The following is a 12,224-nucleotide window of genomic DNA, read 5'->3' as shown; positions in this document are numbered from 1 at the left end:
AAACTCTTCCCATGGTTGTTAAAGATCTGCAATGATAACTGGGTTCCAGGGTATTTCTAAGCCAACTTTAGAGTTATGTCTGTGTGGTTTCTGCCTGCTTCAAGGGAGTGCATAGCTTTGAGTGCAAACTTATCTTGTGGAAACATCATTTGGAGACAGGAGAATATGTTACTCCTAAATAAGTGAAATGAAGAAACGTCGGGCTCAGGCCACGATCTCTGCAGATAAAGGGAACATTCACAGCTAGTGGAGGTGTTGTGTAAATCAAGCTTAGTATGACTATAAGGTTAACTACAGAAACTATACAAATACTGCAGAGAAATATCTGAAAATTCAGGTGGAATATTGGCTATTGGAAATATTGGATGAGAAAGTTTAAAAGCTAAAGAAAAATACTAAGCATTTAAAGAAAGAAATCAAATGATGGAAGGCAGGGAAGAGAAGTTCTGGAGGTGACAAAGAATTTATATAACCAGCCTTTTACCCCTCATAGTCTGCAACTTCTGCTTCTTGTGCATTAAGTTAGAATGTGCCACGTGTCATCTCACACTTTCCCAAAGGCTTCCCCACATCCCACGTGAATAAAAAGCGAGGTGTGAGGAATACCCCAAAGTTCTCCATTCTTGGTGAACTGGGAGAGGACAAATCTGTGCTTTGTAGGAGATTTTGCCTGAGGGCGCAAAGCAGTCATCACAGAATCAGAATCACAGAATCACTAAGGTTGGAAAAGACCTATAAGATCATCCAGTCCAACCATCCACCTGTCACCAATGGTTCTCATTAAACCATATCCCTCAACACAACATCCAAACGTTCTTTGAACACCTCCAGGGTCGGTGACTCCACCACCTCCCTGGGCAGCCCATTCCAGTGCCTGACCACCCTTTCAGAGAAGTAGTATTTCCTAATATCCAGCCTGAATCTTCCCTGGCGAAGCTTGAAACCATTCCCTCTAGTCCTATCACCAGTTACACGAGAGAAGAGGCCGACCCCCAGCTCGTTACAACCTCCCTTCAGGTAGTTATAGAGAGCAATAAGGTCTCCCCTGAGCCTCCTCTTCTCCAGACTGAACAATCCCAGCTCCCTCAGCCGCTCCTCATAAGGCCTGTGCTCCAGACCCCTCACCAGCTTTGTTGCCCTTCTTTGAACACGCTCCAGGGCCTCAATGTCTTTCTTGCAGTGAGGGGCCCAGAACTGGACACAATACTCAAGGTGCGGCCTCACCAGAGCTGAGTACAGGGGAACAATTACTTCCCTACTCCTGCTGGTCACACTGCTTCTGATACAAGCCAGAATGCCATTGGCCTTCTTGGCCACCCGGGCACACTGCTGGCTCATGTTTAGCCGAGCGTCAACCAACACCCCCAGGTCCATTTCCTCTACACAGTCTTCAAGCCATTCCACCCCAAGCCTGTAGCGTTGCTTGGGGTTGCTGTGGCCAAAGTGTAGAACCCGGCATTTGGTCTTATTAAACCTCATCCCATTGGCTTCAGCCCAGCTCTCCAGCCTGTCCAGATCTCTCTGTAGGGCCTCGCTACCCCCAGGCAGATCGACACTTCCAGCCAACTTGGTGTCATCTGCAAACTTACTGAGGGTGCACTCAATGCCCTCATCCAGGTCATCAATAAAAATATTGAAAAGGACAGGCCCCAGCACCGACCCCTGGGGAACACCACTCGTGACCGGTCGCCAGCTGGATTTAGCTCCATTGACCACCACTCTCTGGGCTCGACCCTCCAGCCAGTTCCTTACCCAGCCAAGAGTGTACCTGTCCAAGCCACGGGCTGCCAGCTTCTGCAGGAGAATACTGTGGGAGACAGTGTCAAAGGCCTTGCTGAAGTCTAGGTAGACTACATCAACAGCCTTTCCCTCATCCACCAGGCGGGTCACTAGATCATAGAAGGAGAACAGAACACATCTCAGTGTAGGAGTAATGAGAAGCAATTTCTGCTCTGAAGCCAGAAATGCTGTGGGAGGCTGTGGAAAGAAGGCTAATTGTCCTGCTCCAGCATCAGAGCCAACAGTTTTATCTACGTGCAATTGGGAACAAGGAGCTGAGAAGAGTTCAGCCAACTAAAACATACCTTTGCATCTTCAGATTTCCTCCAAAAAAACGCGTATGATGAACCTTTCTGCAAAGAAGAAGACAAGGCAGTGGAAAAGATGTGCCTCTATGGAGGTGCATCATTGGCTGCACCTTGAACGTTGTTCTTCCCATCTCAAAAGCCATCCAGAAGGATGTGAGTGAGTTCAGAGGAGGACTCTAGGGATGATCAGATTGTAGAACAACTTTCATACGAAAAACAGTAAGTAACCAAAGGCAATTCAGGCCAGAAAGCAGACAACCAAGAGTATGACTGGCAGAGTTTAACAGGGAACCACTGATCTCTGATTCTTCCATTGTAAGACCAGAGGACATGGAATTGCACCAGCAAAGAAAAGTTTCAGAGCAAATGAACAAAGGCATGCAATGCACAGCTCAGCTGTAGAACACTCTCACAGGAGATGATGGAAGGTACAGTTTTACATAGGTTCCCAAATCCCTTCATGCCTTCTGGCACTGGCCACAACTCCTTCATCTCTGTGACTCTGATGAAATTTGGTTGCATTGCTACCCTTTTTGCTCACATCTAGCAAATAGCATTCTTCAAAACACCTCTGTTCTGTAGTCACTGAGGTTTGTGTGACTGTACTCACTTCCATCAGTTTATAATATTTGATTCTAGTTGTCATTTTGGTCAGGAATGGCACATGCTGAGAGGTTCTTTTGGATGGCTGGTGATAATGCATTGTTGTTAAGGACCAACAAAAAGTTTTATATTTAGCCTTACAGTCAAGACAGATTTAATTCTTACCGTGCACTATTTTGGGATAACTGTAGCATTAGATTCCTATTAAAACTGAGGGTTGTGTGAGAACCTCTGCATTTCGTTTTGCCTTAATCTAACCAGAGGCATCCCCAAATCTGGCCATCCCTTCCACTCTCACACACAGATGTGATAGCTGCCTGCAGAGCTGTGAGGTTAACCAAGGATAATGCAAAGCATGTGCAAAGAACTAAGAGGAATACAGCCTGTCCACAAGAGCACCAAGGTATGAACCAAAATTACAGGGATCACTGCATTTCCTAGGGAAGCAGAACCGAGTGTGTGAATCTCACCTACCAGCACTGCCTGTGGGGGGCAAAGAGGGGATCTGCCCATTGGCTGCTCCCAGGGTCAGAGCTGTTCTCCTACTTGCCTGCAAAGCTACCTTCCCTCATCTTCCCCCTGTCCTTATCCATGTTCATACTATTTGCTGTTCCACAGGTGAAGCTGGAGTCACTCCAGTGATTACATGGCTTTGTTCTGATTGGTGTAAACTTTCCTCACATGGCTTTAAAAGGTACGGGTTAAAAACATTTGGTGTGCATGCTCAGTGAGAGGCTGTCACCCCTTGGAGGCTGGTAGCTTTCGGGATGGAGATGTGTTTTGATGTTATAATGAGCAGAATTCCCCAAAGGCATTTTGTAAAAAAGGTGAGTCTTCGGCTCCGAGAGAGGCAGGGAAGCACTTTGGCACCACCAGGTCCTCATCCCAGCATCCTTATTCTGTTTGTAGTCCTGATGTTGCTGACTCCTCAAGTTGCCCGGGGAGCTGCAACAGATCACAGAACTCTGATGCAGTCCCTGCTCTGCTGCACCCTCCATGCCACCTGGTGGCACACAGGCTGCGCTCTGCTTCTGTACCCTTATGAACAGCCTGCACCTTCATTTCCAGTGAGCAAAGCTCAGTGAATTAAAGTCTCCCTTCTTTGAGCCAATTCTGCACTAACAGCATGAATTGAACGCCTGCTGTTACCTTGCATCAGAGCACCAGCCCATCTATTAGCTTCACTCACGTTCTGACAGGTGCGATACAAAGCAATCACAGTGCAACAAACCCTCCTGCATTGCGTGTGTTTTCTAGGTACTGGTCAGTAGTGGCAGCATCTGGTTCAGCTTCTCAGTTACACCTGAGAGATATGGAAACATTTATGTTCAGATATAGAACATCTGATCTGTTTACATTCAGTTTTTGTTTCAGGTCAGAAGGGTTACTCTGCCAATTCCTGCAAAAGAAGAAAGAATTATTGATGGGGAGCAGAGTGCTTTTGTAGGCCCTTTCTTGGCTGCCCTTAATGTCCAAAACATATTTTCAATAATAGACCTTTAGAGCATTACTTTAGGCATGAATTGAAGCAGTGGATTTCAGAAGACACACATTTCCAGTCACAAGCCAGATAAGTGTCTGTGTTTTGTGATTACAGAACTCTGCCAAATGCAGAACAATGCTTTTACCAGGTGTGTTACTCCTCCATCCACATTTTAACCATGTAAGCCAATGTTAGTGTTTTTGGTTTGTTTGTTTGTTGTTGTTTTTTCCCCTATTTTATAGCACTCTGGAGACATCCACGACAGTGAAATCTTTAAAACATGCAGAATTTCAGCAAATAACCACAACACTTCTTTGTAATTCTTCTGGTTTCTTTTCTTTCCCAGAAGCTTCAGAATACTGATTTCTGTGTGACAGAGTTATCCTCCTACCATTTCAGCCTCTACATCATTTGTTTGCCAAACAGAAAACAAGAATTCCTAATTGCTGGTTGGATTTCTTTTTCTCCCAAAGGTTTGACAAAGATTGTAAATGGCACGCATGCAAATTTAAAACATCTGCAATTATTCACTTTCATTTTTTTCCTTTGCATGACATCTTTTCCTATGTTCTGACATCATGTATTGCTTTCTAGAGTAGTATCATTCTTCCTACCTTGCTAATCTTTCCTTATGTGACTGAGTTATCAGGTCCTGCTGCTCCACCTCCAGAGCTTTCTATCAAGGAGCTCTGTGAACAGTTCTACAAATCGAGTCCTAAACAGAGATCTGCAGACTGTGTCACAAAGTATGTGATGAAAGCATCTCTAAATGCACTCTTTGAACACATACTGCTTCAGCACAACCAAATGAGCATCAGAATACTGCCTGTGAGAGCTGCTGCTACTCAGATAACATATATGTATATAAAATATATCAGGGCTGCTCCAAAAGTAACGCCTCCTGTTTTCTGATGCAGGCCCATGATATCAGAGGTGACTGTTGGTGGTACGGCAGCAGAGGCTGAACCTTCCTACAAATACTCCATTACGTTTTGTTGGCGTGCCAGCAGATGGCAGCAGAGCTGCAGTTTCCATCGAAATCAGTAGCAGGCATTACTTTTGGAGCAACGTGTGCGTGACATTCAGCATTTTGGTCTCTTATCTACTTATCTGTTGGTAAAACGTGTGAGTGTTTCAAAAACATGTCTAAAGACAGAACTAACTATGCCAAGGATGAATACACAGCTAGAAAGCCTATTTCTTCCTCCATTAGTTTTGGGCTTGTTATGATACATCCTTCATGAGACAAGTGCTCACAGCAGAGTTCTGGCAGTGTCTGTTTCTCCATTTTCTCTCCGTTTCCTAGTACCCAGAGCAGCTGTTTTCTCAAATCAGTACATTTGGACTACATGTTGTCTTCCATCTGACCACTATGCACTGAACAATCAAGGATTAACCAAGAGGAAATCAGCTTCTCCATGCTCGTGCATGACCTGAGATTTGAGCTGTCCTTTTCAAGACATTCACAGCTGTCACTTACAGTCAGGATTCTGGTGCAGACCTGCTTAAACAGCAAAGCAAGGTGTGCTTAAATGCCTGCTTATCAATGCCTCTAATAGAATGCATTCCTAAATTTAAATATGCACAAAAATGTTTATGGATTTGTAATTGTTTGTATATATTCATGTCTATTTCATGGATCTATAATATATAATTACATATAATTTATGTAATTAAGTGTAATTTATACAATTATATAATTAATGTATTTGTAATATATGCATATATGCATTAATTCTCTCCTCCTTCTACTGACCAGGGATAACTACATACTGGAAAATACTCACAAGTCTGCCAGCAGACTGCTGCTCACAAGGTCACATCCAACCCCGCAGTTCAGGTGGACAATGCAGTCGTGACAGCAGCAGTAGAGGAGCTGCTAAGGTGGAAACTCGACCAGCAGTCACATTTCAGCTTGGATCCATCTCTAGAAGAGAGACACCAGTGATACTATCAACACAGAATTAATGCATGGGCAGTCACTGCAATGGTCTGTGATGGCAGCTGAGCTCCAGGTGTGAAAGGTTTATCTATTGCATTTCTTAATTCATTATTATGTGAATATTACTTACAGGTTTTGAATTGCAGATTTTGGTTTCAGCTGTTCAGAAGGTCAGTGCTCCCAAACACTGAACCTACAAGCACAAACTGTGAGATGGTTTTGATACCTCCTACGGGCTCTCTGTACATGGAAACAAACCAACAAATGGGCCCTGCAGGTAAACACAAACCTGCTTTTAGCACCATCCATCCCTGTGCCGAACATCAGAGGGGATCTGCTCTGTGTCCCACATGCAGAAAGGCAGTCTCTTGTAGGCATCTGGAGAACTAGATGCTCCAGGAAATCCATCCATTCCTTCTTTCTGCAGTTCTTTTGGCTTAAAAATGGTCTTTCCAACAGAACAGCTGGGTAACTTGTGTTGCTATTTCATTCATTTTGCCCTTCCTTTTGCTCTCCTTTTCGTGCTGAGTCAAAATTCCCAGCAGAATTAACTTTCTGTTTCTAATGATCAGTGAGAAATTAGCTGGTAACACATCTGAGGAGCTGCCAATCTGGGTTTGTCCAGCTAGCTCAGCACAGGTGATACCAGCAAGCAAGCAATGACATAAAAATACTCAGCATGAAGTGCCTCTTGCAAAGAGTTGCCAGAACATTTCAGATCAGCACAGACTGTTGGGAAGTTTCTATCAGTGCTGTACTATTTCATCAAGGATTAATGTAAGTGTAGTGCCATCATTGCCCTCCGTTTACTGAAGGTGCCTCCACACATTCTGGTTGTTGGCAGACACTCAGAGATGTGGAAGGTTTGATAGGTAAAAGAGCAGCTCCCTCCTTTTCCGTGACAGCTCTTTGTTCCTTAAACATCTGTATGTGATGTGTTATACTTTTAAGATGTTTATTTTTTATTTTTCAGATTGTAGAGATTGATGGTTGTGTTTGTTTGTTTGTTTGTTTTTCCCATAACTGACTGTCTTAAAGAAACACAAATAGTTTGAAAACCATTCTTCCCAGAATGCATCTTCTAGGTGACAGGAATAACAGTTCTTATTTAACCTGGAGCTAGAAAGGATGGATAAGGGAACTGGCAGCTCTACACTTTCTTATTTAAAGAAAAAATATATATATAGCTGAAAGGAATCATGTAGTACATAATGTAGCTATCAATATATCTGGGTGCTTTTTTTTTTTTTTTTTGGTCATTTATTGATCTTTCTTGTATTTCAGATTGATCAAGCAATCCACCAGCTTTGCAGAATTATGCCTACCCCACAAGCCAGAAATGCTTCAAACCCATCAGAAGACATCTGTAAATACCTTGGCACAGCCCTTCTCCAGATCAGCCCAGTGAGGGCTGAAATAACTCATGATTCCAGCTGACAACGTGCTGCTTTCTAACAGACATTTTGCAGGAAGGGTTCTTTCCTTTGTCATTTGGCACAAACCTTTTCCTGCAGAAATTTTAAAGTAAATTTCACTGCCAGAAAGATGTGGAGATCATCAACACTGCGTTGCCTCTTGCTCCCAAAACATGCTGACATGACTAAAAGGTCACAGCACTTCTATGGTACATTGCTTCATCAACACACTCACATTCACACTCTTAACATAAAATGAAAGAAGTTGGTGTCATGGTTCTCCAGAGTGCAGAATTCTGTACTTAGCTGCTAAAAATGAGTGTCTCACAGCTGAACCTTGGCAGAAATCCATCAGGGGAAGAAGGGCCTTGAGGCTGTGCAGCAATGAGGAAGGCTGAGTTCCTCTCCAGTGCTGTTTTCCAAGCCAGAGTCCAAACCAAGAGAGCTTGCAGCACTGGAGAATGAGCTACAAACGGCCATTTGAAGCATCTCTTCAAGCACTTCTCATCTGCCCAGAACAGAAGGCCACAATCAGTGTTAATTCTTTTTCTATCTGCCTTGGTATGCAGCAAAGACACTGGACTTTGGTTTTTAATGTCTCACAGTGATTTTCCAATAAGAAAACAAAGGAAGAAGAAGTATAAAGGCTCCTTGTGCTGCTGGTATGTAAATCACCCAAGCAATCACAAGTGAAGATGAGAATGGTGAAAGCTCACTGCTGATGTACCGAAATCTTCATGTGCTATATCAAACCTGCAAGGAATGCAATGGACAAATGACAAGCTCACGTCTCTCTTCTGACAAGGTTTTGGCTGCAGTGACAGCCTTCTTTCTGAGTCAAATCTTACCATCCTCCCAGCAACAAGCTCTACCTGCTGAATGGCATATTGCTGGGAGCATCCTTCCACAATCCAGTAATGGTCGGAACAGAACTGTGAGCTTGATTTCTTGGAAAATCAGGCTGTGTCTGAATGTATTCCAGCACAGAGCAGGAGAAGAGACGGCACTGAGCAGCATGGCAGCAGGTAAACAAGGCATCGTGTGCACTTTAGAAAGTAGAGCTTTCCTGTGACGGACAAGGGAGCAAGATGGGGGAAGATGGAGAGAATCAAAGACTGCGGCCCTTGGTGGGAAGGGAAAAGCTAACTTCAGTGTGGGACACAAGAAATAAGGACAATCGACATCACTCTGTGGACATTTGAAAGCCCTTCCTCCAGAGCCGCTTGCCTCCGGAAGAGAGTGCTCAGGAGTGTTTACTGGAGGAGATCTGCCTGTGACTAAATAGCTCCAGCTCGGTCTGGGAAAGCTGGGAATGATACCTTCGTGTCCTGTGAAAACAGGATGCAGGTGGGCATCCCTGCTCCCTCTTATCTGCTGGCAGGGCCCAGAAGATGGGAACCAAGGAGGTGCTGCTGAGATCCCAGAGCCAGAAGCTGCCACTGCAAGGAGAGCTGACTCGACCACTGTGGATTTGAGCTGTCACTCCAAAGACAGCTGACTCGACCACTTGGAAAGCACTGAAAAGGAGCCATCATCGCCATGGTCACTGTTGCAGTCATTGTCAACAGAACAGCAACACCCGATGACCCACTGCTACTGAAGATCAGTGGCTGAACTACGAACCGAGCTGGGGAGGTAAGGAGTTGCCTGGGCTTTTGAATACGTGCACCCCCTCCTCCCTTGGTGTAGGTCTTTTGTTGTATTGAAAAATGAGTGACAGCATCGCCAGCATGAAAAGTGGAGATGTCTTATTTGTGTGATGTGTGATAGAAAGCTGCAGCCACAGCATGAATCACCTCTGATGATGCCCGCTGATCCTGAGAGAATGACTGCTGTAGTTAGGGGGCTTCCAGAGTCGTTAAAACCTATAGGTATACAAAACTCCTCGCTGCTGGAAAGTGCCTAAGTTTTGGTGAGAGATGTGTGTGTCTCTGGGATTACCTCTGCTGGTTTGTACTGAGGGCTGTCCTGCACACGCTGTCCTGTGACAAGTTCTGTGGTCTTGTCAAATTAGTATTTACATCTGCCAGCATTTGAGTTGCTTTGGCAATGCTCAAGTAGAGAGTTCTCAGGACACTCAGCCATCTTAGCAAACATTACGTGGCCAGTCCACATCTTGTCCATTTGGACTGGATGGGCTTTTGGTGAACTGGCTGAAGTGTGATGCTGTGTGGCTGTTCATCAACACCACAACCTCCACTGAAGAATTCCCATCCGGATCCTGGCTCACACTGGGACTTCCTGGGTGGGGAAAGCAGCTGACACAAATAGCTCTTTTGTGTGCTGCTGCAACTCTGATGTTTGTCCCTTGTATGATTCCACGTTTTACTCAATTTCTGCAAGGCCTCGTATCCTCTGTGTGCTTTGTAAGCACTTGTACTGATGGACGAGTCCAACAGATCAGGGCAACATTTGTAGCCAAGCCCAAGAAACCTTTTACAATATATCTGACTCGGCCGACAGATGGAAAGACTCCGTAGCTCTGCAGCACAGCACATGCTGAATGGAGGAAGAGGAAACCTGTGTTCTGCAATTCGTACTTCATGCCCAGTGCCTGTAAGATCAACACTGCAGAAGGGTGAGATACGAACAAAGGTGGCTGTCAAATATTCAGAGCTGTTCAGTTTGCCTTCCAGCGTTTCAGGCTCTTCTGTCCTGTAAGGGCAAGAGGATGCACACGTCGGAGAGCGTTCCCAGCCCTGGCACAGCCCAGAGATCACTTTACTGCGTTCATTCCGTGGTATCCAGGGAACAGTCTGTCTGTGTGCAGTAGGTAGATTTAATTTCCCAAAATAAAACCTCACAGGTTCAGGTGTGGGAAGAAATAAAGTGGCATTTCTGATTGATGTCTCTCTGAAAATATTTATGAAGAGCCGTAACTGTGGCTGGTATATGAAGTACAGAACTTAGAGAGCTATTTATCTTTCCCCTCTTCTGGAGCATTAACAAGATGTCCTTTCATGGGCTGTGAGTTGGCTGTCACAGCTCCACACCAACATCAATCGCATTCCTGCAGAGAAAGCTTTGGGGCTGGGTTCAGCTGGACATTTACATCACCTTGTACCATGATGTGTTGTTCTGATGAGCCTCTGGGAATTACATGTTTCAACTGGACCAGGTCAAGGCTTCCCAAAGATACAGCTCCCCTTTACCAAACAGACAGAATGATAAGACCAAGTAATAAAAGGCAGTGCAGTGGAGTTTCCAATTCTGTTAAGCAGTCTCCTTTATTTCACTGTATCCATTTGCCTATACAGCAGTGCAGCCTATGGAGCCTGTGAGATGTTTAGCTATCCAGAGATAGGATGAGCTGAACTCCTCTTCAGGCTGCAGTTGTTTTGATTACGTCTATGCAGACCATAATGGGGGCTTAGCTCACATAGAGCCACATTGCAAGCCAAAGCCCACCCAAAATGTTCAGTGTTGTCTTTCAGAACTGGGTTGGGAGCTCACACAGAGGTGTCAGGTCTGACGTGCAGTTTGAAAGAACCCATATCACATAGGAACAGCAGCCATTCCAGAAAGGTGAGATGCTTTTAGAGATGCTGTTCTGCATCATTCAGCCATTGGTTTTATGGCTTTGCATACCTGTCTTCAGAGACATGCATTCTGCTTTCAAACTCTGTGCTGACTGTGCAGCTCTGGCAGCACATCTCCGTGAAGTAGATGCGGCTCTTCAGTTACTCAGCAGAGAATAAATACGTGCCTTATATTTGGCAGCATTTTCTTCACAAATACCTTCCTGCTGAAGCATGCCTGATTTTTCATAGTTTTTCTTCTTGCTCATGTAACACTTTGAGCCTGTTCCTGCCTTATTTGTTTGGTGTTTTCCTTCACTTTATGTATGTTGCAGCCATTTGTTTTGTAACGAGTAACAGGAGCACGTTTCTAAAAGCACTCATAAGATGTGTTCAATTCATTTTATTTGTTATAAACATTTCTCCTTGGAATGTGTTTGGGTTTTGTGCCAATCTGACTGTAGCTGTTTACTTAGCACGGCACATTTCATTCCAGTAAGAACCACTCTCTAACAAGATGAACTCATTTTACACGAGTGAGTGTGCAATTATGGATTCTTTTCAAAAATAGTGAAAATCCCTTCACTCTCAGAAAAGTTATTAAACTATGTTGATTGCTGACATTCTATGCATCAAATGTAATTGAGCTATGCACATTTATTGTTTCAGAGCATCAGAATGGACAGAAAATTATTGTAATCATCCAGGAGTATGTTTTAGTTTCTACAGTGAGACAGGGAATTTCTACAGTAACCGTGGTATCCATTAGGATAGTGCTAATGTGCTGGTGCACCAGTATTGCTAAACTGCTGGGGTTTGGTAACCGAGGGCTCCTTCTGAGACCTAAATCTTAAAATTAAGCCATCGTGAAGTACTTTACCAGTTCAGGTCCTACTTATTAAGCCAGTAAAATGTCTTTATTACAACTTCATGGAAGGAATTCCGCATGGAACCGGAACCCCAGAGCCGAGTGCATCACAGAAGATGCTGCGTTTGGGGGCCTGCAGGGCTGCCCTGCGTGCTGCCTGGTCCCCAGCCATTCCCTGTGAGGTGACACTGCGCTGTGATGTCACAGTGGTACCTCGTGCGCCCTCGTGGCAGCGGTGGGAGCGGTGGCTCAGTCCGCTTGTGGGACCCGCAGGAAGCGGAACCAGAGAGAGCGTTGCGTCTACCTGG

This window comes from Phasianus colchicus, chromosome Z (assembly GCF_987193195.1).
Source record: "Phasianus colchicus chromosome Z, bPhaCol1.hap1.1, whole genome shotgun sequence".
NCBI classification, from domain to species: domain Eukaryota; kingdom Metazoa; phylum Chordata; class Aves; order Galliformes; family Phasianidae; genus Phasianus; species Phasianus colchicus.
Note: the sequence above shows the minus strand (reverse complement) of the source record.